A 25900-nucleotide genomic window follows, 5' to 3' on the forward strand; every position below is an offset into this window, starting at 1 on the left:
GCGTTGTCCCCTCACCCGAACCGAACGCTGCGTGGATGGGGGAACCTGGGGTCCCGCCGTGATTTCCCTGCAGGGACCCTGGCGACTGTATTTCTATGTTGGTCTAGCTGGTTTGGGGTAGGTACCCGGGGGCACTGCCGGCGTTTGTCAAATGCAGTAGGAGAAAATCCATAGGACAAAAGGCGCAGCCACATTTCCTCAAAGCCCATAACCCATAACACTGTCCCGTCACCGGCAAGAAGGAAACAAAGCAGGAAAGTCGAGGGAAAAGCCTACAGGCCCACTAGCCTAGGTGTGGCAGAGCAAAGATCGGAGCAGCGTGTGTAAATTGCCGTGCAAATGAGACTGGCAAAGCTTTAACGAGAGAAAGTTCCCACCACCAAGCTCCCCGATGGAGCCCCAAGGCTGGAGAGGAGTATTTCACGCTGCGGGAGCATCCGGAGCTCAGGTAGAAACCACGCTTGCAAGGAACAGAATAAAAAGGGCAATTTAAGACAAGGGTGGCTGTAAGTAGCAGATGAGAAAACACAATAAAAGGGAAGATTTCTTACCCTGCAAGTGAATCCATTTACTTCAAAGGTACTACATTTCTTTGATACAATAGCATAACGTTTTTATTGGGGACTAATTGAGCCAGTGATATAATTACGACAGTAAATTAAGGCCTGAAGTTTACTTTGAATTTAGGAATAAATTCGTAAATACTTCCTTATCAGTGGCATATAGGAAAATGGCCAGACTGATTTAGCAGGGAGGAATCCCTACATACTGGCCACCTCAAGAAAAGGACGAGCCTTCTTTCCACATAAAAATGAGTGATACATTAACTGCTTTGACTGCAGCCCTTTTATTCACTGCTTGGTAGAATCGGTTTTACTAGTGGGTTAATAAAACTTAATTAATAGTTAATTAAGGCTTACAATCAAGTATGCCCATTTTTGATGACTTTATCATCGCAGTGTTTACATCAACGTGCGAAGCACGGGCCAGAACTGATCTGTGTCTCCGAGCGCCGCCGTCTGCCAGCCAGAAATGATTTGCAGATGCAGGTTCAGATGCCGGCGATGGGATGCCCTTTGCAGGGCTGCGTGTACCTGCAGCCTCCAGATCCGCTCTTGGATCTCCGTGGTGAGACCCAGACCTTGTCTCCGCACCCAGGCCAGAGCCCAGCCTCACCCTTCCCAACGCCGTGTCCTTTCCCAGGGCGGGCACAAGCAAGGGAGAAAAGCGGCATTGCCTTCCAGCCTCGGAAAAAGGTGGTGGTCAGGAAAGCTCATCTTGGAAGGACAGGCTGCGTGTGGGTCTTTCGCCTGCAAGGTTGAAACAGAGTTATTTAAACCCCCTGGGTTTCTCCAGTCTAGCTTTCCTTACTGGCTCCCCACATGCCCATCTGGACCATCTACTGGGCAGGAAAATAAAAAGGCAAACAAGCAATGAGCCAGCAAGGCTCTCAGTCGGTTCCTCCTTTCCCAATCACTATGCAGACAATTACTGTCCAGGGTATCCTCAAATTAGACTAATAAATCCAACTCCAGCTCTTCCACTGGAGTAAGTTTTTTGCAGTTCAATGACATCCTGGGTGTCTTCTGTGTTGAAGGGAGCTTCGGCCACATGTACACCCAGCAGAAACTGGATATTAGAAATGAGAAAAGCCCATGAATAACGTGTTTAATGCAGAAAATGCCATCGAACTGTTTTTTATGGAAGTGTATCCCTCAGAAACTGCTGACTTCCCTGTTATTATATTTAGCAATACAAATAGCTGAGGACTGTGTTTGGGCTCATTGCAGATAAAGTGCTGGAAAGACAGTCGTGGAGCGAAGGGACATTTATTTCTCTTACTGAGACCCGCGCTGTGCTGCCACAGCTGGTGAATCTTATCTCTAAGGCTTTTCTTGGGAATAAAGCATTTAGCCTCTGTAGCTGGGTCCTGTTACAAGGAGCCTGAGAGAAGATTCAGTGATGTGCCACGGCACGGGGAGAGGGGACCAGCAACAACCGAGTCCTGATGCAAAGGGAAGAAAGTCATGCAGTAATCACCGGTTCCCTGAACTGCACACTGGAGACCCGATTGACCGCAACAGCCTGAATCAAGAGAGAGAAAAAGAAAGATGCGAGCGTAGAGTGTCCTCCAAGACAGACGTAATCTTGGGGACGGGTTGCCTGCAGATGTGCCGTCGCATGCATGTTATCAAGATCTCTCTTGTGTTTCTCCTTGGAACGGTTTACCGGTAGAGAAATATTGCTCTCCCCAGAGATTCCCCAAGGAAGCAAAAGCGAGAGCTCAGGGAACCTCCCTTCCTTAAGTAAGACAACGTAGCAGTCTTTGAATTTATTACTGTAATTACTACAAGAATTATTCGTATCCTTGCTATATCCTTGCTAACCTTGTCTCAAAACCAGTCAAGTCCAGGGGATGATTTTGCGTGAGGGTAGCCCATTTGGCAGCTTTAGACTCCTGCAGATGGATCTGACAATCTGAAACCCTGGCCAGATTTGGGCAAATATGGTGCCAGTCCCCGGCTGAGCTGGGAACCTGCTCGGAGGATGGCGTTGGTGTCGTGGTGCCAGCGTGCCCCGCTGAGCATCACCTCCACGGCCCGACAGCCACCGGCAGATCCAAAAGCAGGGCAACCTGCTGGGTTTTCATCAAAGGCTCATTTTTCTCTCATGAAAGTACATGACGTATCAAATGTTTTGCCTTGATTAACGATGCTAATTAAGCTAATGGATTTGAGTAATTTTACAATTGATATTTTTATGTAATTTTGTTTTTGCTCAGCAGTAGCCAGAACTTACTGCCCTGTCAGCTTCTCTCCGTCATGTTCAACATTATGCACGGACATCGTCTTTAAGGTCGTATAAATAAACAAAGCAGGAAAGCTCTTCATATTTATCTCGGCCCTCCCCCTGCCACCCGCTGCACATCCCCAGGGTGTGCAACACAGCACATTTCAAATGCAAGGAGTAGAGTCACCGAAAGCAATATCCCAGCAGAGAAAAAGATTGGATTTGGGGGTCAGGATGTTAGACTGGGCTTCTAGAAAGTCAACTCCATCCCAATTCTACTCTGAGTTTCCTGGGGGCCATGAGGGAGCCACTCTGTTCTCCATCAGTAAATGGGATAAACTAGGTAGGCTGTTGGCTTGCTGGGGCAGAGGCTGCGAGTGAATTGTGTGTGTAATACACACAAAAATTTTGGACTTGACGATCTTAAGGGTCTTTTCCAACTTAAATGATTCTACAATTCTACAGCATAGGTGTAGATGTGTTAGAGAGGGGGTGCTGAGCTCAGTTTGGGCCCTGAAGCTGATGCTGCGACACTAACTGAACACCCGAGGTACGGAGCACGCGGATTAGGTGGTGTTGAAAGGAGAAGCCGTCTGCACGGCACAAGGGCTCCACACACCTCCAGGAGCAACGGGCGAGAGCGGGGCACGCAGCGTCGTGGGTGCCGTATTGCACACACCGAGGAGGCTTAAGAAACCCTGTCACTCTTACGTAGTGCCTGAATCCCCACAGGTGGCATTTGTGGGTCTGTCTTTGTTTACAGGACACCATCAACCAGAGAGCCATGTAACTGCTGACCATGTAATTACACTGTAAGGCAAGTTCCACATGTTGACAGGGTAAATAAAATACCAGGTTATTTTTTTCCCCTCTGCGAGGGAGAGGGTTATCATGAGATCCTACGGCTGCGAATTATGTAGTAATTATGGCTTCAATAACCAGGCAGCTTCCGATATCGTTACTGAGTGATTGCCAAGAACAGGAGACTGTTAGGTACTGGGGCTACGTGAATCATGGACGCTGGAGACTGACCTGGCAGCTCCAAGCACCGTTCCCACCAGGTCATTTTCCAATTTTGTCCGTTGTAGTTTTGTGCACCTCAGAGGATGGCTTCCGTAACTGACCCTGAGAGATGGTTCTGCCCATTGGGAGGAGAAATGCTGAACTTCATCCCTGTAGACCTGCCCCGCACTCCTCAACAGCGTGGGGGGCTAACAGCCACCCTGGCCTCTGGCTGCAGCCTCCTGCGAGTGCCTTAGTCTGATGGCTTTGGAGGAACCGAGCAAGGAGCCAAGAGCCAGAAGATCTCTGTGCAGCCTTACTCAGCACCCTGCTAAAGCAATAATTACATCTGGAGAGCTACAGCTCAGCAGACAGCACTGGGCACTATCTCTAAGCCTAAATCTTGGCCAAACTTGCGTAAATGTCTCATCTCTCCTGCTGAGCACGCTTGCAAGAAGTGGCACACCTGGAAAACGAGAAGGCTGTGTGGGCGAAAAAAAGAAATGAATAATGATTTGGGGGATTTTCACATACTATAGTCTTTGTGCTTGGGCTGAAACAACATTTGATTACTGGTATGTTTAGTGAACCGAGAAACCAGGTCAATGGGTCAACAAGTAAATGGCTAAGAGGCATCAGGGACTATGCCCAACTCTGAGGAAGGAGGTGGGAGTTAAAGCTTTGGATCTGCCTGAACTGCAGCAAAATTTTCCTATGGGATGGAGCCCATATCGCTTGGAGAGCCCAGTCCTCTTCCCAAAGGAGCTGCCTGCTGCCCGCACAGCACCTGGGGGACCCTGGGGTTTATGGGGTGCCCAGATTTCACACCTATTGGGTGAAATAGGTCTCTGCCTCGGCAGATGGGCCATGGCCAGGTGTCTGATGAAGCTGAACGAGTTGTACCTGAACTCCTGCCCCGGGGTATCACACAACTTCAGACCTATTTCCTGACTATGTGCCACATTTTTATGAGCAAAGCCACATACTTTTCCTTAAACTCTACAACCCTTTAATTCAATTTTTAATTATTATTCCTTATCATGCTCCGTGTGTTTCTGCTGCACTTAGAAAACTGTCTCTTGTGGTTAATTTAACACCTGCAAATTCCCAAAGCTGTTAACCTAAATCTAGTGGATAAAGTCTTTGCCATACATTTAAAAGATCACAAGGTCAAGTCTACCTGGGGCTGAGCTTTTGTTACCAAGCACAAAGGATAACTATTATACTTCCTCTATATGATAAGACCACTGTAGGCTTGATACTTATTTGTCATCATTATCAGAGACGTTCTGCAGTTGACTGAAATGCTATGCAACAAACCAAAATCTCAGAAGTGAGTGCTTTTGGGAATATTTCTTTACCATACCCTGCTTGAGAAGGACAAATATTGATTCAGAGACTTTGGGTACATCGATTATCCTTTTAGGGAAAGGATGATAACACTAATAAATCTTGGAATTTTGCTCTTTGTGTTTCTGAGAGACTGTCTTCTCAGCATGATCACATGCTGAATAACTGATCAGGGTCTCTTTTATCTGTTTTGGGTTTTTCCTCTTCACAGCAGAGTGCCAGCTCTGTCGAAATGAATGTGAGCCTTTTTGCTGCCATCGCACGAAGTCCTGCCTTTCCCCCTAAGCACATGTACAATATAGAAAGGGTCACTAATCTTCGCTCATAAACCTCTATCAAATGACAAGCTATTACTTCCCTGGCCTGTAAGAACTAAGGCTTGACTGACCTTTTTCTTAAAAATGGAAGGGAAAAAGAAAAACCTTGAGGGGTAAACCAAGGCCAAGCATTTCAGACAGTTTTGGATGAAAAGAGAAGAAAATTTCAGTGTCCAAGGTCACCACTCATCACAAATTTCCTGCCATCACCCTCTTCATTCAAACTAGAAACTGTTCATTTGATTGTCTCAGAAGATCTCATCTGCCCCTATAATTGACTGAGGAGATTCAACATTGCTGGTAACCTGAGAGGAGGAACTGTGAGCTCCCATCATGGACCAGAGGAGTCATCTCCTGATCTCCTCCTTGTGAAATGTCAGATCAATGTGCCCAAGACCATAGCCAGCCGAGAGATCCAGCACACTCACAACCTCTTCAGCAAAAAAAACCCAACAGAACTGCTCAAAACCCCACTCCTTCCACCTTCTCTGAGGATATGGAAAGTAGATGATGGGTCAAAACGGGTCAGGGGAAGGGTTTGACATCTCCTGGTGATGGCCCTAAAGGAGCAGCTGTTTTTCCTGGGATGAGGAGCAAGCAGGACAACCAACACAACAGCAAATTATGCTGCTCTCCTTGAGACTAAAGGAAATCTTTCGGAGGACATCTGTGACCCTGGAAGATCAATGGCAGGTCAGATACAACTCAGAAACACGTATGATATTGGCACCCTGCTGGCACGGCACTCCAAGAAAAACCACCCTCAGCCAATTCTTCCTGAAGATGAGGCAGCTAATTTGGGCTCATAAATCACGGATCGTGGGGAATTGCATCGGAGGACTGGACTTGCACTTCATTCTTATCAGTGTTTCTCAGGTATTTGCTCGCTGTCAATAGCCCTCCATTTGACATGGCAAGAGGCATTATAATGCTGTTGTAATTACAGTCCTCTCATTTTGGAGGCTCCTCAGCATTATAAACGTACATTTAAGTCAAAGGAATTGTGCTGGTGTGCAGCCGATGAGGATCCGGCCTTCGGTTTTAGAGGCACCACTTTTAATTTGCTTCAATCATTTTCCTGCAGGGAAGCAACATGGCAAACTATTGGCACGCAGGCGAGAAGAGGCAAACAGTATTTCCCCCACTTCTAAACAGGTTTTAACATGTTGGTTTACAGGGAGAGGATGTACACTCACCGTGTTAGGAGATACAGCCCAACGCCAACTGTTCCACCTTCCCACCGCAGCGTGAAGGCAGTCCCCTGCTCACCTTATCTCAAGTTTATGTGACACTTTACATCAAAAAAGAAAGCAAATAGGAAACGTTTCATGGTGTGTTTGTCCTCTGGGAAGTAGGAAAGAGACGCTGATGGGACAAAATTCAGACCCATCTCCTCCTGCCCTGCAGAAACTGCTTGGATGCCATGGTTGAACGCAAGGTAAGAGTGGTGCTTGTTGTGTCCCCAAACACATTCTGCTGAAAAAAACCCCAGATTTGCAACCTGCCAGTGCTGGGGCCAGGCTGGCAGCTGGGGGGGACTCTGCGTGATGCCACCATGCCCGTTACAAACGGGAAGACACCTTGCAGATGACAGCTCAGCCCCCATGAAGGCGGCTGCCCTTCCACGGCACTTGCTCTGTCCCTTCCCTGGCGAGGAAGGAAACCTGAGAGCACTTTCTGGTGAGAGCAGTGAGCTTGACAGGCTCATAAATATATCCCACCGCGTACCCTTTCCTTTCTGTCCTCTGAAAGAAAAGACTGACACTAAGAAAGCATTTGATCACGTTGGATTTGTGCCACTTTGCAGCTTACTCGGATGAGCTGAAGGGGAGAGCTGGGAGCGGCAGAGACTGGGCGAGTCTCGGGGATGCGGCGGGGCTGTCGATGGAGAGGAAGGACAACCAGGACCCGCACCAGGAACTGGTGGCTGTGTCATTCGGGTCAACTGGAACCCAGTTACCTGTTGGGGAGCTGAAGACAGAAGGGAGCGGAGGAGATATGGGTGCTGAAGATGCCTCTTCGGAGAGCCCGGTGCTGTGCACGTGGCTGCTGGGTCACGCTCCCTGGTGACTTCAAGAGAGGGGAGATGAGGAGATGAAGAAGAGGAGGTGATTAAGCCACCCCAGCGTATTTACAGCATGGAGAGCACGACTTCTCCAGCTATACCTCCATGTTGCCGTTATGCATGGGATGCAAGGCAACACGCGATGGGTTTCACGCCAACGGCCCCGGGCATTCGGTGTCTCTGCCCCATATAGTGCATTCCCAGCCCCGGTTCCCCTCACTGCATATTTATGCATGAGGGATGAATGCAGAAACAGCTCTGTGTTTGCAAACTCGTAAAAGGTACTTTTTTTTTAAAAAAACAAAGCCAGACCAGCTCTAACAATGAAACTGAACTCTACATCTAATTTCTCCTCATTTTCAGGGTTTGCAGCTGTAAATTTTAGCTCTCGACACAATGTCTAGTTGGGACAGATTGGCCTTTTGAAAGACATTCTTGCTCTCACTTTGGAGCTCTGGTTTGCCCTGAGATATGGGCTCTTAGTTTGCAAATGCAGTGTAAATTTATAGTGCTATGTAGAAGAGAATAAATGAGTCTTTATACCGGGTCCTTGGATTTTTTACAGCTCCTATGAATAAAATACAAAGAGACTTGAAAGGCTTTATTAAATAAGAAGGTGGGTGTCTCGAGAATGATCAGTTCTAGGCATTGTACCGGTGTTGTGAATTGTTGGTTTTAAAGCCTTTGGGGCAATCTATAGTTGATCCAAATGATAAAACCTTTGTAGGCTTCAGGGAGCTCTGGCAGCTTACACCAGCTGGGGATCGGTCCCGCGTTTCCAATGAGGATTAATACGGTGCCGCATTTTCGGCTGTATTTTGGTGAGGGAATGTCCCCTAACAACCCAGGAGAGAGGGAGAAACCAATTTTCACATAGCTAATTGCTTGGTGTGTGAATGCAGCATCATGACCCTGCTGTGTCTGCTGGGGCTGCTGCTCATGTGGGGCTGGGGAAGGGTTCGTGGGCGATAGCCCCGGTGTGTGCCAGCAGCGAGCCGCCGCCGCCACAGGAGCTTGGGATGGAATAGGCTATTTTTTTATCCTTTCAAAGGGTCTAGAGTCCATCTTGTCTCCATCCCAGGTGACAGCAGCTCCATCCATGGAGCTGGTTACGTGGGACAAATCCTCATCCCAGGGTTAATCCCAAGGACAAGCCCTGGCAGTCCATTTATTTGTTACCTGCACCATGGTGTAGCTTCCAGCATGCTCTTTCCTCCTTTGAATTCTTTTTCTAAAGGGCTTCTTAAAACAGCTGTTCTCCGTGCAGAGAGAAACCCTTTCTTTCTCTTTTCTTTCTCAATATCGCTAATTGGAAGAAATTTGGTTATCCCACCACCGTTGTGGAGCAGGACCCTTGGAGCTGAGGATCTTCCCCCAGTTCCCTGCTCGTGCAGTGCAGCACCAAATCCAGTCCTTCCTGCCACATCTCAGGAGCCCGGCATGGGATGGGGTGGGATGGGATGGGATGGGATGGGATGGGATGGGATGGGATGGGATGGGATGGGATGCAGCAGGGCTTCCCGCTGCCCGCGGGCTCGCCGGGTGCTGCAGGGCTGCATGCAAATGAAAGTCTCTCCCAGCTCCTACAGCTCAGAGCACAGAGCGGCTTTTAATTACCCACGGAAGGAGAGAGCTCCACAGCTGTCCCAGATTAATGACAGCCGAGCGGCGTTCTCCACATCCCCTTCCTCTCTGCATGTACACAGGGGTATATATGGAGAGAGAGGAGAAAGTGAGAGAGGAGTATGATCATGGCATATATTGCATAGGTAGGTATATAAATGTATATATCTGTATAAATCTACCCATACAGACATATATAAGAAACCTGTTGGCCGCCTTGTCTGACAGGGCAATGATCCGGTCAAACGGCACAAAGAAGTAGCAACAGTAAGTAATTTTGTCATTTTTGCCACCAAAAAGTACTTTTCATTGCCAGATGTGGAAATACCATCCAAAGACTTCACTGAATACCCCTCCTTTTTTTTTCTTTTTTTTGAGGAAAGTGAAGAATTGAAGGGCAACAGAACTTCAAATGCGGCACCGTGACTGGCAGATTCACATCTTACATGCAGGATCACTCTTCTTTCTTGCCAGGGAAATCCCAAACTAAGCTCTTCCTTACTGTGTTTACCTTCCTGTCCACATATACTTGGGTTTGGGTTTTTTTTGTGTTTTTCACATTATCACTTGCTAAATATATCACAGCACATCATTTACTTTGCTCTGTAGCTGCAAGACCTCTGCGTGCCTTTCTCTTCTCACAAAATGAATCGCTGGCTCAAATATTTAAATATAAAAAGAATACCATCATACAGTATACAAGCAATTTGTTATCACGGTGTGCAAACAAGGTAGAGAGGGGAATATGCTAAAGCAAATTTTATGTATAGCTACTGTGTAAATTTGCCTATTTCCCAAGAGTGGTATTGTCACTATTAATCGTAATAGTGTTTCTAATATGGCATATTTCCAATATTTTCTCCTTAATTAGGATTCCGATCAGACAACCCCATTTCGTTCCTGTTGTGCTTCCCCTTGGCTTTCTGAAACCTGCCCAGCCCTTGTGGGGAGGGTGAGGGCTGGGGGCACAGCAGTGGAGCCGGTGGGGGCACCCGCCCTCCACCACCTCATCCAAGGACAGTCGCTGTGTCCTTCGCATCCGTCCAGCGCCTGACGCCCCCCCCAGCTCTGTGTTCACAGAAAGCAGCCCCAACCCCTCAGAGAAGCTGTGGCTGCCCCATCCCTGGAGGGGTTCAAGGCCAGGCTGGACGGGGCTTGGAGCAACCTGGGCTGGTGGGAGGTGTCCCTGCCCAGGGCAGGGGGGTGGAACTAGATGATCTTTAAGGTCCCTTCCAACCCCAACCATTCTACGATTCTATGATTCCATCAACAGGCAACCGAGCGGGAGGTTTCCACCAGCTGAAGGGGCGTGCTGTGATGCGCTCCTCGCTGTTGTCTGAAACGTGCATTTGTGTATAGGTTTAGGGGACAATGAGATGGTTTGGAGCAATACTAGAGTGATGCTGGAAGAGAAAGGGAAGGAGATCATTTCCAAGCAGGCTGGGCTGTGCGGAGCGTCCTTGACCGTGACTGGGGAGGGCTCCTGGCAGCGCTGACGCAGGGCAGCCGTCCCCGCAGGGACGCACCTGAGGACCACGCTCCAGGTGAGCTCCACTCCTTAGGGACCCGAGGTGTGAGCATTGCATTTGCACGAGCCATCCTCCTAGATGATAAGCAAACTACTCTCTTTAACAGCTTTAAAGCGCATTTTCCCCATTTGCATAGATGTGGCTTAACACAGGCTGTCCTTACGTAGCAGCCTAAACCTTGCTGCGACGACTTCTGCAGGACCTTGGTGCACTCACTTCAGTCTTTGCTATTTCGAAGACACAACCCCCCACGATTAAAAGAAACACGGCAAAAGCATCCTTGCAGACAGGTCGTAGAGAGCACACGTGCGTTCCTGCCGCCAGCCCCAGGGACAGGACGCTGATGCTGTGCCGGGGGAGGTTTTTCCATGGGAAACGCGAGCAGCTCAATAAGCCCCAGATGAAGAGAGAGGCAAGGGAAGATGGCTGTGGTAGCACTGAAACAGTTAAAAAATATTCTGGTTTTGTTCAAAAGCTGAAGTAAATGCAATAGGGAACCTTCACATATGCTCTTGGTGGGAGGGTGATTTTTTTGCGATAAGCTTGGTGAGCTCCTGCTCTGTGGTCTCGAGCAAGACTTTTAACCTCCTCTGCCTCTGCCTCCTCAAGCATAAATGGAGAACACCGGCGTTATCCTGCCTTGGTAAAAAGCTCCAAATGCCATGGAAAAGGGGTATAAAACAGCATCTTGTATCCCCATGCGATGAGAAGGGCAGGGCAGAAGATCTTCACGCATCATGGATCAGGAGAGCTCCTCTGAATTCAGTGGAGCATCGTCAGTTTGTCTCTTCTGTTTTATGCCCCCTTGGAAAGGGCAGAAAATGGGTCATTCTTGGCCAGGCTTGAGCCAGTTCATCCATGACTGGGGCTATTCCGGCAGTTCCAGTATTAACCCTCCAGGTTTATAACCTGTCCTTAGAAAAGAGCTAGAGCAGATTATCCTCTTATTTTTCACCCCTGAGAAGTGTGGGAACGGAGCAATTCATAAGGCACCAAAAATAACCTGCAGTCCTTTCAAACACCCAGAAGAAAGAGCATATTCAGGGTCCAGTAAATAAACAGGGACAGTGTTGCTGTGACCCTTCTCAGCCTCTCTTGGTCCGAGCTCCCCATTATGCAGTAAATAAATAGCTATCTGTTATACGGCTATTTTTTTTAATAAAAACACTTCGAAGCGCTTTGCTTTTCCTTAATTAAAAACACATCAAGCCATGGATAAAGCATTGTGGAATGGCTTGTTGTGGCATTGCCTTTTACAGCCGGCAAGCAAATTTCTAATAAAATGGTTTTTGAAAGGAATATTGCCTTCATTCAAATCTCCTATAAAAACTACCCATCCATTAATTCCAATTAATGACACCACAGCATTTCCACTAACACTGGTAGTAATTCTTGGCTAATGGATGATTTTCAACAAAATCAGAATCAATGTTAAGTTTGGACAGGACCCTTGCAGAATTAATTTACTGCCCCGTTGCTAGTTGAACCAGAGCACCGTGGTCTTCTCAAGCATATAAATCACAGTGGTTTGAAATGGTTTCTCGGTGCCGTTGTGCACAGCCCGTGCTGTGAGTTTCCTGGGGGCTTCACAGAGAGAATAAAAGGCATCCTGCTCTGCTGCGTGATCCTGCGGGGCCGTCCCGTGAAAGCTGCCCCCATGCACAGGAACAGGCACCTTTCATGGAAGGACTTCTGATGTAGGGGATGGAAGCCAGAACAAAAGGGAGAAGGGAAAACCATCCGCTCCCAACAGCCACAGCATCTCCCTCCTTGGCTTTGAGTGGAAGAAAAGCAGCCCAGCCCTCTCCCCATCCTTCCCTGCTCCATAACTCACCTGTCTTAATTCCAGCAAGACCCTGAACCTCCTCTGTCATAGAGTCATCGAACAGTTAGAGTTGGAAGACACCTTGAAGATTCCAACCCCCCTGCCCTGGGCAGGGACACCTCCCACTAGACCAGTTTGCTCAAAACCCCATCCAACCTGGCCTTGAACATCTCCAGGGATGGGGCAAATGGATGTCCTCTCTGTTGGGTCTAGGACTGTTCCCTCTTTCTTGGTTTCCAGGCCACCAACAACACTCAGGCAAGACATCTGTCTTCTTTTGCCAATCAAAAAACAACCCAAAGAAAGCAGCGAGGAAAACAGAGAAAAAAGCCCCCAAGAGCCATGCAAAAATGAAGCTGTGACCAGTCCCTCCAGAGAGAAGGGAGGTAATTCCATCTGCAAGACAGTCAGGGCAACTGGGCATCTGCTGCAAGTCTGCAATCCTTCACCCGAGCCAGCTCCAATGTTTTCTCCCAGCTACAGGTCTCTGGATTTCTTCCTCCTGAGCTGAAGGTCCAGGTCTCAGTGGGACCGAGTGGTCAGGTTGGGAGCAGCGGGGGAGTTAAAAAGCAGGACAGAAATGTCCTATCTGATTAAGGGAGTTGCTGGAAGGAACTCTGAATGGGACTGTGGTTTTTTGCTCCTCCAGTTGTATTTAGTTTTTTAATAAATATATCTATATATAAAATCCGTAATGTTTGCTGTTCAGTCGCCAAAAGGGAAGAGGACAGCCAATTACACACTGAACTGGTCAGGAAATGTTGGGTAAAAATGAAGTTCCTGTCTGATAACTTCTAATGAAAACTGAGGAGCGGAGCACACGAGACGCTTTGATGGGGACTGCGCCGGAATGAAAGGCTTTAACGCACGGGAATAAGAGGAAAGGAAAAATTCACTCTGCCCCTAATAAGGGCCTTCACCCGGTGATGGGAAGAGTTAAATCATTTCTTCCTTCTCCTAAAGGACTTTAATTAACAGCTGATCATGTACCTTAATCTATGCATCTCTGCCTACCTGCTCGATGCTCTTTTGTCCTTTCGGAGAAAGAGTGGTAAAACTCAAATTGTTGACCTTGAAAAGCAATCATTCTGCAATCACCTCATTGGAAGGGCTAACAGCATCTCTGGGAGCTCCACATAAACACCAAAAAGGGTGGACAGCAGTAAAATCAGGATGGGCTTGGACCAAGTAACCCCTTTTTCCCCTTTTATATGTCATCAGTTTTACACCCTGACCAGCGACCTTCCCGCAAACGGAAACCTTTGTGTGTAAGAGCAGAAGAAAGTGCAATTAATGTGAAACTACCTATTTATGTGGGCAGTTCTGGGATGTGCTAATTTCCATCCGTTCACAAGCAGCAATAGCAAGGCAGCCCCCCCGTGTTGGAGCCCACCGACAGCGCGGCAGCATGGCCCACAAAAAACGCTGAGCGCATCCCATGGCTGCTCATCTCGGAATAAAAAATATCCATCTGGGAGAAGACCAAAGCAATGCCTGATGGGCTGACAGCACATCCCGGATGGTGACAGGGCAAATATTCAGACCTTTTCCGCAGCTCATTGACCATTGCTGGCTACTTCCAGGCCAGCGGACACTGAAAATGGTCTTATCGGCAAGAGGCTTGGAGTGATCTGGGATCGAAGGCTTAAGAATAGAAAGGGAGGTTATTTATGCTTTATTTCATGTATCAATACAGTGAGAAAAATGCAGAGAGCAGCAACATGAGAGATTTCTGAAAGAGAAAAGGCACAAAGGCAAGCTGGGGGATCACTGGTGTAATTCTTTTCTTTCTTTCCCCCCCCCCCAAAGCATTCATTTTCTAATGATTCAGCCGGGCGATTCAAGTCAGCTCCCCTTTTTGTGTCGTGGATTTAGGTGGAAAACCCAAAGGGTGTTTACTTTACAATGTATTACAGAGAAACGGCGCTAACAGCCAGGAGCAGGAGGATGAGGAGAGACGGGGCATCAGCCGCTGCGGCAGCGCCTGCCCGAGGGCTCGGCTGGGTCCCAGCGTATCAGCAGCCCTCCCGCCGCCTCTGGACAAGAAGGCAACTTAATAGAAACGGTTTCCAAATCACAGAGCCCTGTAACCTGTCATTTTCTGGATGGCTTTATTATAGCTTTCCATGTCTGAAAAAAAAACCCAATGACCCAGGTTCATCCTTCGCCAGGCGAAAGGGATTGCGGGGTTTCCCGGCTGAGGGTGACACCGCGCTGCGCAAACGCTGGCAGCTGAGGGAAATATTATTGCAGCCGATAATAAGGAGCTACATCTGCTCGCTTGTAGCGGTGTGTCTGAACGCCAGCGGGAAGCGGGAGCTGGAGATCCTCGCGGTGGCCCCAGGGCGGCTCAGGCTCAGGCTGTGGGGGGCTGTGGGGTGTGGAGCATCCCCCGTGGCCCATGCGGGGCTTTCCCAGGGAACCTCTTCTCAGCCCCGGTCTGGGTGTTGCATTCTGAAAACTGAATTCCAACCCTCTCGCAGTGGAAAAATGTGCTTAGCGCTGAGCCATTCAATAAGACTTAAGCACTTTGCCTAAAGCTCAGCAAGCGCTTAAGCATTCACCTGGTTAAGGATTCTTTCCTGAACGAGGAATGAGACATAGTGTTTTTTAAACTGATTGATATATTTGGAGTAAGTCAGTATTAATGATCATGTAAATTAAAATCTGGAAGACATCCAACTTTTTAAAAGCTTCCTCTGCCACTGCAGCTCCTTGCAAATCGACTTTGTGTTCCAAAGATACCTACATGGAAACGTGCCTTCGCTCACAAATATTTCTGGGTACAGCATGCCTTTTAAAGAAGCTCCAGCAATTACTGTGACGAGGGGATCACGAGGGTCATCTGGCGTTAAGGCCAGGCTGGAATACATATTATTCAAAAGAACCCAAACTTGCCCATTATTAATAAATTCTTCTAAAAATATTAATAATAAGAGGCATGGATGGTCTTTGCCTTGTTTGCTTACTCTCTCATGGCTGGATGAGCGGCGGAAGGTGGGGGGGATCTGCTCTGAGTGTGTTGCAAGAAAATAGAGACGGGGAAAACAAAACTGACGTAAAGAAAGACCTACAATTCTGTGTCATATGTTAATTCTGCATGAAAAATAATGCTGTCAGGTTTTCCCCTCACTGATCTCCATTTGTTCCCCGCGCAGGGAAGCTCGGCATGCCAGAAATCAGCGCATTGCATTAGTCGGGGTTTGCCGATCAACCCACCGAAGGGCACAGAATTGCCCTTATGTCTCACCGCATATGCAGGTTAATGCACCCTAGTAACAGCCTAAGAGCAAAATGGGACTCTGCATCCTTCGTCCTGCCAGTGCGCCGGGGAAATGAATGCTAGTAGTGATTAACCAGTTCAAAAATTCAGTTTACTGGTGCCCGGGTGTGTGTCGGGCTCCCCCTTTCCTGCAATCAACGCGCTGTTTGCCGGGACGCAGCAGTCAATAGCACGACGTTGGTTCTGCGCTTTCTTTTCCTAAATGGGAAGGAGAAGTGGTGACTGATGTGGTAGACAGACAGAGAGACGGACAGAGAGACGGACAGAGAGACGGACAGCTGGCGTGGGCCACCTCAAACGAGAAGGTGGGACGTGCTCAGGGCAGGAGGGCTCAGGGATGCGGCAGGAGGATTCAGGGATGCGGCAGGAGGATTCAGGGATGTGGTAGAAGGATTCAGGGACGTGGCAGGAGGATTCAGGGATGCAGCAGGAGGATTCAGGGATGTGGCAGGAGGGCTCAGGGACGTGGCAGGAGGATTCAGGGATGCAGCAGGAGGATTCAGGGATGTGGCAGGAGGGCTCAGGGACGTGGCAGGAGGATTCAGGGATGTGGTAGAAGGATTCAGGGACGTGGCAGGAGGATTCAGGGATGTGGCAGGAGGGCTCAGGGACGTGGCAGGAGGATTCAGGGATGTGGCAGAAGGATTCAGGGATGTGGCAGGAGGATTCAGGGATGTGGCAGGAGGATTCAGGGACGTGGCAGGAGGATTCAGGGCTGCGGCAGGAGGATTCAGGGATGAGGCAGGAGGGCTCAGGGACGCGGCAGGAGGATTCAGGGATGCAGCAGGAGGATTCAGGGATGTGGCAGGAGGGCTCAGGGACGTGGCAGGAGGATTCAGGAACGTGGCAGGAGGATTCAGGGATGTGGCAGGAGGGCTCAGGGACGTGGCAGGAGGATTCAGGGATGCGGCAGGAGGATTCAGGGATGCAGCAGGAGGATTCAGGGATGTGGCAGGAGGGCTCAGGGACGTGGCAGGAGGATTCAGGGATGTGGCAGAAGGATTCAGGGACGTGGCAGGAGGATTCAGGGCTGCGTCAGGAGGATTCAGGGATGCGTCAGGAGGATTCAGGGATGTGACAGGAGGGCTGAGGGCTGCGGCAGGAGGGCTGAGGGCTGCAGCAGGAGGATTCAGGGCTGCGGCGGGAGGATTCAGGGCTGCGGCAGGAGGATTCAGGGATGCGGCAGGAGGGCAGACACACAGGGCTGGCAGGAGGTAGAGCAAGGCCCAGGAAAGCCACCAGCAGTGCTGTGAATGACGAGGGTCACCCCAGAGAGACAAAGATGCCAGGGTTTGGAGCCACCCACTCCTTTCCTCCAGCGTTTCTGCCCACCCCACCGACAGCCTGGACACCCCACCAGCGCAAGAGCCACCAGTGACCGCCCCTTCCCCGGGCACAGCACATCCACGGACCAGGGCATCGCACCCGAGGGCACGGGAAAGTCCCAGATACGTCCCTTAGTACTGGTACTTTTTACATCATCTCTGTCCTTCAGTGATGTCCCCTTGGCTCCATCTAAAGCCATTCCAAGGGAGAGATCCCGGGGCTGCTGCGTATACTAATCTTGTAAACGCTACTCATTTTTGCCCAGGCTATCAAAGTAAAATGTCTCTACAGTGCAGTACATTTATTAAAGCCCTAATGGAATTAGAGTCCTCCCACCAAAAAGCCAGATGGTTGGTGTTTTTGTGTTATTAGTTAATGCAATTTAGTATTAAAGTTTTGAGTTAAAAACAGTACGTGTTATTTTCTTTATGACATCTGCTTATATTCTGCCAGGAAGATGAAGTTTTGTTTAAACAGGGTCTTTCCTTTATTAATGAAGTCAATTAAAAGAATGACCCAAACAAAGGGGATATTCGGTTTTGGAAACAATCGCCATTTATTACGGCAGGCAGTGCTGGCTCTGGGACCTGCAATGCTGAGCATGCGCTGGAAAAAGGCCTTCAGTGTCCATCACGTTTAACAGCCACCGAGAATCAGGCCGGGGAAATAAAAACTGCAGGATGTCGCAAGAGACTTAATATTTTTGGCGCCATGAAATACTGTCTTCGCAGTGATTGCCAGCTGCCAGCGGCGCGTGGGGGTTTGAGGAGGGATGTCCTTGGGCGACGAGCACCCTGATGGCCACAGGGTTTGCTCAGTCCCCATCTGTCATTCCAAAACCCGCCATGAACGGTGCAAAGGCGGCTCCAAAGATGATTTCTCAGGCGGGCAAACGGCTCGACTGCACACAATGCCACTTTCCTCACTTTATTCTCTTTCTTCCTTCTTCATTTTATAGATGTGTTTTATGATATAATGGCAAGGACAGGCCCCTCTCACCAATTTTAGCACAGTATTGGGAGTGGAGAGGTGTTTCTGATCATACTGGGCTTCCCCGATGCCGGCAAGGAGACGCTGTAAGGGGGCAGCAGGACGCCGCGCAGGAGGACCCGAGGGACAGCCTCCGTCCCCAGTGGGGGCTGCAAGGGAAGAGCCCAGCCCTCCCCGGCCACTGTGGGAAGAGCCCAGCCCTCCCCGGCCACTGTGGGCGATGGCTCTGTCCCTCAGGCCGGCATCATCCAATTCCCCCGCCGGAGCCGCAGTCTTATGTAAAACTGCTGCAATTCCCGGTTAGTCGCCTTTATATCAACCCCCCAGCCTTTCCCTTTCCATAGCATTGCTGTTACTGAACTTTCACATTTAGGATTAGGCAGAATGGGAGATAAAATCTTCATTCAACTCAGACAAATTTTAATATTCTTTGTAATACATCTCCTCTCTCTTTTCTTTCTTTTTCTTTTCTTTTTTTGAAATGCACGTATCTCCGAGAGCCATCCAAGCAGCTGCAATGCCATCAAGCAAATGCTCTCAGCAGTCATCACAGTTGTTCTGGGATGCGAAATCGTGAAATACCCACAGCTTTACACTGGAAACATTACCATAGCATTTACGGAGAGACACTGCCAAGAGAGCTGGGCCAGATTTCGGCTGGGTTAATCTCTAACCTGACTGAAGCCAGTGAAGAAAAGTTCAAATTAAACCAGCGAGGAGCTGAGCTGTAACCTGGTTGCGGTTTCCTGCATATTAATTTTGCTTCTAAGTCAGTAACTATCTATTAATTAGGAAACTAAGAAAAGGTCTCAGATCCATCTCAGGCAGGCAAAGTGAACCATTAGAATAAAATGAAGATAATTTTTTTCAGTTGCCTAAACATCATCCCCTCCCTGGGACATCCAAAGTGGATTTCGTGTCTGTCATTCTTCGAACAGAAAATAGGATGTCTTGAAATTGGATAGCTGGGGGACATACCTGTACAGCTGTGAACCTGCGAAGCACAGATTGATACACAATGACTATATATAATGATTTCTATTCTATTCTGTTCCATTCCATTCCGTTCCATCACCACCCTCGGAGGCGCACCTTACCAGGCGAGCATTAAGCGGTGCAGCTCACCTCTGCCGCGCACGGTGGATTCCCCCTCTTGCCTCCTCTCCCCCGGCCTGGAGCTGGGTTTGTGTCCCGGTGCTCTGCATTGCTAATGCTCACCTGTTCCATTCCTAGATGCCTGCACTATGCTGCTGTACAGGAGAGAAGAAGTCCTCTGGGACGGTGGGCTGCACCACCGGGGTGGTCTTATAGAGGGGTCTTAGAGAGGGGTCCTTCTCACAAGGCTCTAAGAAGCGCACGAGCCAGCTCTCACCGTGCAGAAGAGCCTGTCCCGGCTCTTTAGGGGTTGCTCAGACCTTGCCAAGGCAAAGGGTGCCTGGTGGTCATAGCAGAGTCTTTGGGCTGAGGAAGGTGGGGATGGTTATGGCTACAGAGATCACCTGGCTACAGAGCGCTCTGCATCTGGGAACCTCAAACAGCCTGATGCAATTAAGATAAGATTCACCAGTGCAGCAAAAAAGCAGAGCTCAACTTATCGTTTGCGTGCCAGAAAAGCTTCAGCTTGGTTTTTCTCGCCTGTTTTCACATTCTGCATTAGCTTGGCAGCTCTTAAGGGAGGACCCTGGGGAAGCGGTGTCCTGGGGAGGGCAGCGCAGCGGGCGCAGGGGCTGGGGCGATGCTCAGAGGGCACCCAGGGCTCATCGCCACGCAGGACTCATAGCCACCCAGGGCTCATCGTCATTCAGGGCTCATCGCCACGCAGGACTCATTGCCACCCAGGGCTCGTCACCAACCATGGCTCATCGCCATTCAGGGCTCATTGCCATGCAGGACTCGCCACCACTCAGGGCTCATCGCCACCCAGGGCTCATCTCCACCTATCGCCCAACTCCTTGCTCCAGGATCAAAGGGTCTCCATGAATCCCCAGTTAACTGGGGCTCAGGCTGGGGAATCTCGACTGCCTTGCTCTCCTGCACCCCCCAGTTTTGGTGAGAGGGTTTGCACCTTGGCAAGAGAGCGTCAGAAGAAGCTCCCTGCGGCCCCTGAAATCCCCACGCCAAGGCATGGCTCCCAGGGCGTGCTCCTTGGTCCCTCTCCAGTAGGAAACAGCATCTCCTCCAGAAAGGGCGGCCTTCCTCGCCGTGGGATTTAGGGAGCTGCTGGATAAAATGGAGCCCGGCCAGCCGTTCAGCTGTAAATGAAAATCTCTTCTCCTCTCTTGCTCTGCTGCGAGGGAGAAGCGCTCCTCGGAAATTATTCTTTTTTTTTTTTTTTTCTTCACTCGAAGCACTTCCTGTAAACCAGAAGATATATGGCTGTTTCAAAGAGTTTTAATACTTTTACCAGTAACTCCGCGGCGCAGTTATGAAGAAGTGAGGCATTGCGGGTGAAGAAGCGCACGGCAATTTAGAAGATTTAATAGAAGTCGATTTTACACTTACACACATTAACATTCACACGGACTTGATAAGAAAAAAAGCTCTCTCCAGTATCCTCGCAGCTACATGATGCTGTTTGCCAAAGCCTTTAGTTATAATTAGTCAGATTAAACTCCATCCATAGATAGCTTCAGCTCCATCCAGAAAAGCTACCTCACTTTCTATTTTTACAAACCATGCTGACAATAAGTACTCTCGCATCTGACAGGATATATTGTCTTTGCCCATTGCCTCTTATAACCTGACAGTGAAAAATGTACACTTCAGCATCCAGGGAGTCGTTTGTTACCTCTCCACTTCCTTCTAATTAATGAAAACATAAGGGAAGAAACAATAACTGGGTCTACTGTTCAGGCAGAAAATGATTATTGCTCGGATGAAATAAAAAAAAAATATTTTTGGCACCCGATTGCCTCAGCAATGACATAATCAGCAGGGATTTTTACTGACTGTGCAATAAAGCTACATGTAACTATAAATGCAAAATACTTAAAGGTTTCCCCCCCACCTCCTTCCTTTGCATGTAGTTACACCTACCATAAAGGCTATCTTAAAGATGATAAAAAAGAGGAGTGATTTATAGACAAGTGGTCTTGTTACAGAAAAGTAAGAGGTTGGACCCAAAAAGTGGTCAAAAGCCTGGCTTCACTCACGGCGACGTGTTGTTTGGCACGGAGCACGTTGATTGCTGTATTTGGGCCAGGGAGCATATTTTTGTGCTGGTCCATGGGAAAATGATTGATTCGGATGAAATCTGGAATTCGGCAGAGCGCAGCCCCGGCCCGCGCTCCAACACGAGTCAGCGGAGGGGCTGGGGGCCATGGGGCTGGGGAAAGCACACTCGCCGACACGCAATGAGTTTCCCCAGGGGCTTTGGGGTCTCTGTTGGGAAAGGTGGGGGCTTCCCCAGCCTTTTTTGAATTTTGCTGCTTTTCATGAGCGCTACACCTGGCCAGGGTATTTCTGCTTGGGATGTCCTTACCCAAGATCCACCTGTGAAACATCTCTGGGGCATCTGAACTCGTTTCAGAAATCCGGTTTTCCCATTCATCGTCCATTCCTTGGGACTCTTCATAGCAATGTCCTGAACATAATGGCTGTCCTGACCTCCATAAACACAGGGCAGTATTTTCTCAGTTGATCAAAATCGCTGAAATAGGGCTATTCCGTTTCTCAGAAAGCAAGCTGCAGGGAGCTGTTGGGATGAGAACGGACGTCTTCATTACCCACCAGAAGTAAATGGAGAACCAGTGCAATCCAGGGGAAAAAAAAAAAGGAGAAGAGCAGTGATGTGTTGATATTCTAGTTCACGCTGAGCGGTACTTTATTGTCTGGTCTTGAATGAGACTACGAACAATGCAAGACGCTTTAGTGCACCCAGGGACTAAACCCAAGCCCCAAGTAGCCTGCGACTGTGTTTCATATTCACTGTAAAACCAATGTTTGGCTTGCACCAAGTACAAACACCATATCCAAATGGGAAAGTGCCATTATTGACCAGACACGGTGGCTTGCAAGGATGGATGCATGGCTACCTACGAGTGACTCACCCAAAAGAGGTTGAATGTCTTTCATCCTGTTAGAAATAGGGTGGATACTCAAGTTAATAATTGTGATGCACAGCCAGAAATAATTAGAGACTGCAAGACTGGCAATCATAAATTACTTTTCTTTTAATAACATAACGAAGACAGAGTCGCAGAGGTAATAGAAAACTGCAGCTCAAGCAGAGAAGTTCAAATGAAAAAATCAAGGCCAAATCCATGTCTTTAATTCCTTTCTTGCACAAAGGACAATATAATATTCACAGTTTCCAATGGACTAACTTTAACTACAGGTGATTTTTTCCACAGCTAACTCGTCTAAGGGAGAGGAAGAAATAAAATCGTAAAGGGGAGCTCCGCTGTCTATTTAGATCTATGAAATGTAGCACTGGAAAGATTTCCTCCGCATCTGCAGGGGGATGCTCTGACCAGGCGATGGTGGTCGTAGACAGGAGTGGGTCCGGTCTAACAAGCTGATTGCAGCTCAAAATTCCAGGAGAAATTCTGAATACGGGCCAGGGATGCTAATGGGAGCACCAAAAGCATAATTCTCCTGTGGGATTTTCTTGGGATACATCAAAGTGATAGTTCTTCCCTTGCTGGAGACGTGTTGCCGGCCTCCTGCCCAGTTTGCTCCCAGAGCTCGTGCAGAAGAAATTAATAGGCTTAACACAGGTGGCTAAGCTAGCGTGGGACAAATTACCCTACAGAGGGACTCCGAACGATTGACTTAGTGCCCGTCTTTAGAAGCTGAATTTGGGGGGGATGAATCCTCCCGAGAGCAGCAGCCTGGAGATGGCTGGGGTTTAGTTCAGCATTCAAGGAGCGGCCGAGTTTGGAGCGGTGAAGCAAGATCATTGAAACCTGCTGAGTTGATGTTATCCATTGCAGTGATTTTCTTTAATTACAGCAGAAGCTGAACACCCTTTTGTCTGTACGGTATGACAGACTTATTAAAACATAATCTAAAACTTGAAAGGTAACAAAAGGAGGTGAAACGATTCCAAAATCACTGTGATTCTTTTGGAAAGGAGGAAAGGCTTTGCTTCCATGCCCAGACCTATCTTGCAGAGATAATACCAGCATTTGAATTACAGTAGTATCTTAAAGTCCTGAGCTCGAGTTGTCTCGGGTGGCATCATGCAAAAAAAATTATACAAACTTTTACATGAATATCATTAAATACAGTTTAATTCCAACAAGAATGTAAACATGGCTGAGGCAAAAATGGGCTCAGTTTGAATTTTACGGACAACGTAGGCTGGAGGCTCCAGTGTGACCTTTAAGCAGGAGTCTGCAATTTGTTCTATTTTAATTTGACCCATCCATTTTGGTGGGTCAAATTAAATACAGCACAGTTTTACATCAGAAATCTCCCCTTTGAATGATATGAAGCCTAATGCATTCCTCCCACGCTGGAATAAATACAACGTGTGGTAAACATATTACACTTGGTGATCCTTAATGTAACTGATCAATCATCAGTTTTCAAAAAGGGAAACCATCGTTGGGTAGGAAACAGATCAGCTATTGAGCCAGACAATTATCTTCTCTCCTGAATGAGATGCTGCATGCCAAACCAGAAAGAAACAGCTATTTGGCAGAACAGTAAATGTAACTAATACCTTTAGGACACGTTGGACAAAATTATTTGTTATTAGTGCTCCAAGGACTGGAAAAAGCTTCCAGAACCAAGGTACGTGTCCCATTAGTGGCATGAAAAACACTTCATGGTGGTACCAGGCCCCTTGTGGAGTGAGGAGCTCTCACTGCCAATAGTGGTATCTGTTGACTTCAAGTCTTCTGTGAGGACCAGTGATGGTCCTCCTGCCTCCATCAGGGCACCTTCCTGCATGGGGAAAGCAACACCGAGACACATCGCTCACAGCAGCACCAGGAAGAAGGATGGGTGGCAGGGTTGGACAGGGCTGGGCAGGCGCGGGCTGAGCTTGCCGTCAGAAGGTCATCACCATAGAGCAGGGTAAGTTTAGATTAGACATTAGGAGAAGTTCTTTACAATGAGGGTGGTGAGACACTGGCCCAGGTTGCCCAGAGATGTGGTGGAGGCCCCATTCCTGGAGACACTCAAGGCCAGGCTTGATGAGGCTCTGAGCAACCTGATGTAGTTGAAGATGTCCCTGCTCACTGCAGGGGGTTGGACTAGATGGCCTTTAAAGGTCCCTTCCAACCCAACACATTCTATGATTCTATTGCTCACCTACAGCGTCTGCACCACCCCATCAGGGCTGGTTCCCCCCTCAGGCTGCCTGGACGGAGCTGTGGTGCAGGGGAACAGCATCTCACCTGCTTGGCTCTCTTTGACCTTGCAGAGAAAATTAAATCAGTCTTTCATGCCTCACCTGTGACTGCCCCCAGGTGCTGCTCTCACCAATATAAGAGGAGAATTAAGCTATGTTGGGTTAAATGAGCTCCTACCTGGGTGACTTGTTAACTCTGCAGGGATTTTGGAAGCATCGCTGTGCTTTGCTGCCCCGTGAGATGTGTCTGCTGGGCTTGGCGTGGTCCCCATGCTCCAACCCACCTCGCAGCAGGGCTCCTCGCCAACCTGCTGCTGTCTCCAGCTCCCGCTGGAGACCTCAGCCTCCAGCTAAAGGTAACGTGATAGAAGTCCTTCAACAAAATGAGATTATCAGCTGTCTCAATCCAGTTTGCTCTTTCAAAAGATGTATGTCAGGTTACATCGAACCCTTTGTTGGCTAATGGAATATATCAAAGGGACACTGTCAAGGGTTTTCAGGCCACAGGTTTGACCTACCTTAAAGTAGCTGTTATTAAATGGGATGTTTGCAATCCGGATTTTTTTTTTTTTTTTTTTTTTTTTTTAGAGAGGAAAATGTCTTTCTGCCCTTGTAAATTTGATGCCTGCAATTTAAAGAAAAAGGAAAACAAAAGATCCGGATCAAAAGAGAAAGAAAAGCGCTCTTTATTTTGTTAGGGCCTATAGAAATGCATTGAGTTCTCCTTTTGCAGCTTCCCAGCCTGGCTCGCTGAAGCCGCCTGTTGCCGGAGCTGCACTGTCATTGCCGCTGAGGCTGATGCACACGCAGAGATTCTGGCATGAAGCTCCCTGCCATTAACATATTTTTTTTCTATGAATGGCACTGTTCGTCCTGCAGAGTGGAAAATCCCTCTGCTGGGGGGAAGAAAAAAAAAAACCAAACAGTCTCGAGGGACCACCTCTAAAGGGAAGGAAGAAATTTATTCGCCCGGGCTCACACGGTCTTGGTCCCTCTGCTGAGAATGACAACCAGCGTGACTCCGTGTGTCAGCAGAGGTCCTGGCTCAGGAACTGGGCTGAGAAATATGGGGTAATTTGATGTTGAACATTAAAACCTGTCACCATCTTAAACAGCAGGGGGAAAACATAACAATATTTGCTAAAAGGCAGAAGATAAAATCACCAGATGAAATTACTGCTGCAGAATGACCTTCTAAAAATACCTGCGGTGATCGGCCTGGGTGGCTGGAGAGCTGCAGACCAGAACGGCGGAGACTCCGCTCTGAAGCCAGGTCCTCCCTGGAGGGAGGTAATTTGCACCTTGCAAAAACACTGTCCCCGAATAAATTATGCTCATAATGAACCACAAAGGCAACAGACACAGGGAGCCCTTCCTTTGTAAACAAAGGAGCGGGAGGGAAGGCTCCAGCGTCAGCCAAGAGCTTGGTCGTTATCTCTCATTAGCGCAAAGGTTAATGAAGAAGGTCCTTGTAGGCAGACTGGGGCGGACCCAGGCAG

Source organism: Larus michahellis, chromosome 12 (genome assembly GCF_964199755.1).
Source record: "Larus michahellis chromosome 12, bLarMic1.1, whole genome shotgun sequence".
In the NCBI taxonomy this organism is placed as follows: Eukaryota; Metazoa; Chordata; class Aves; order Charadriiformes; family Laridae; genus Larus; species Larus michahellis.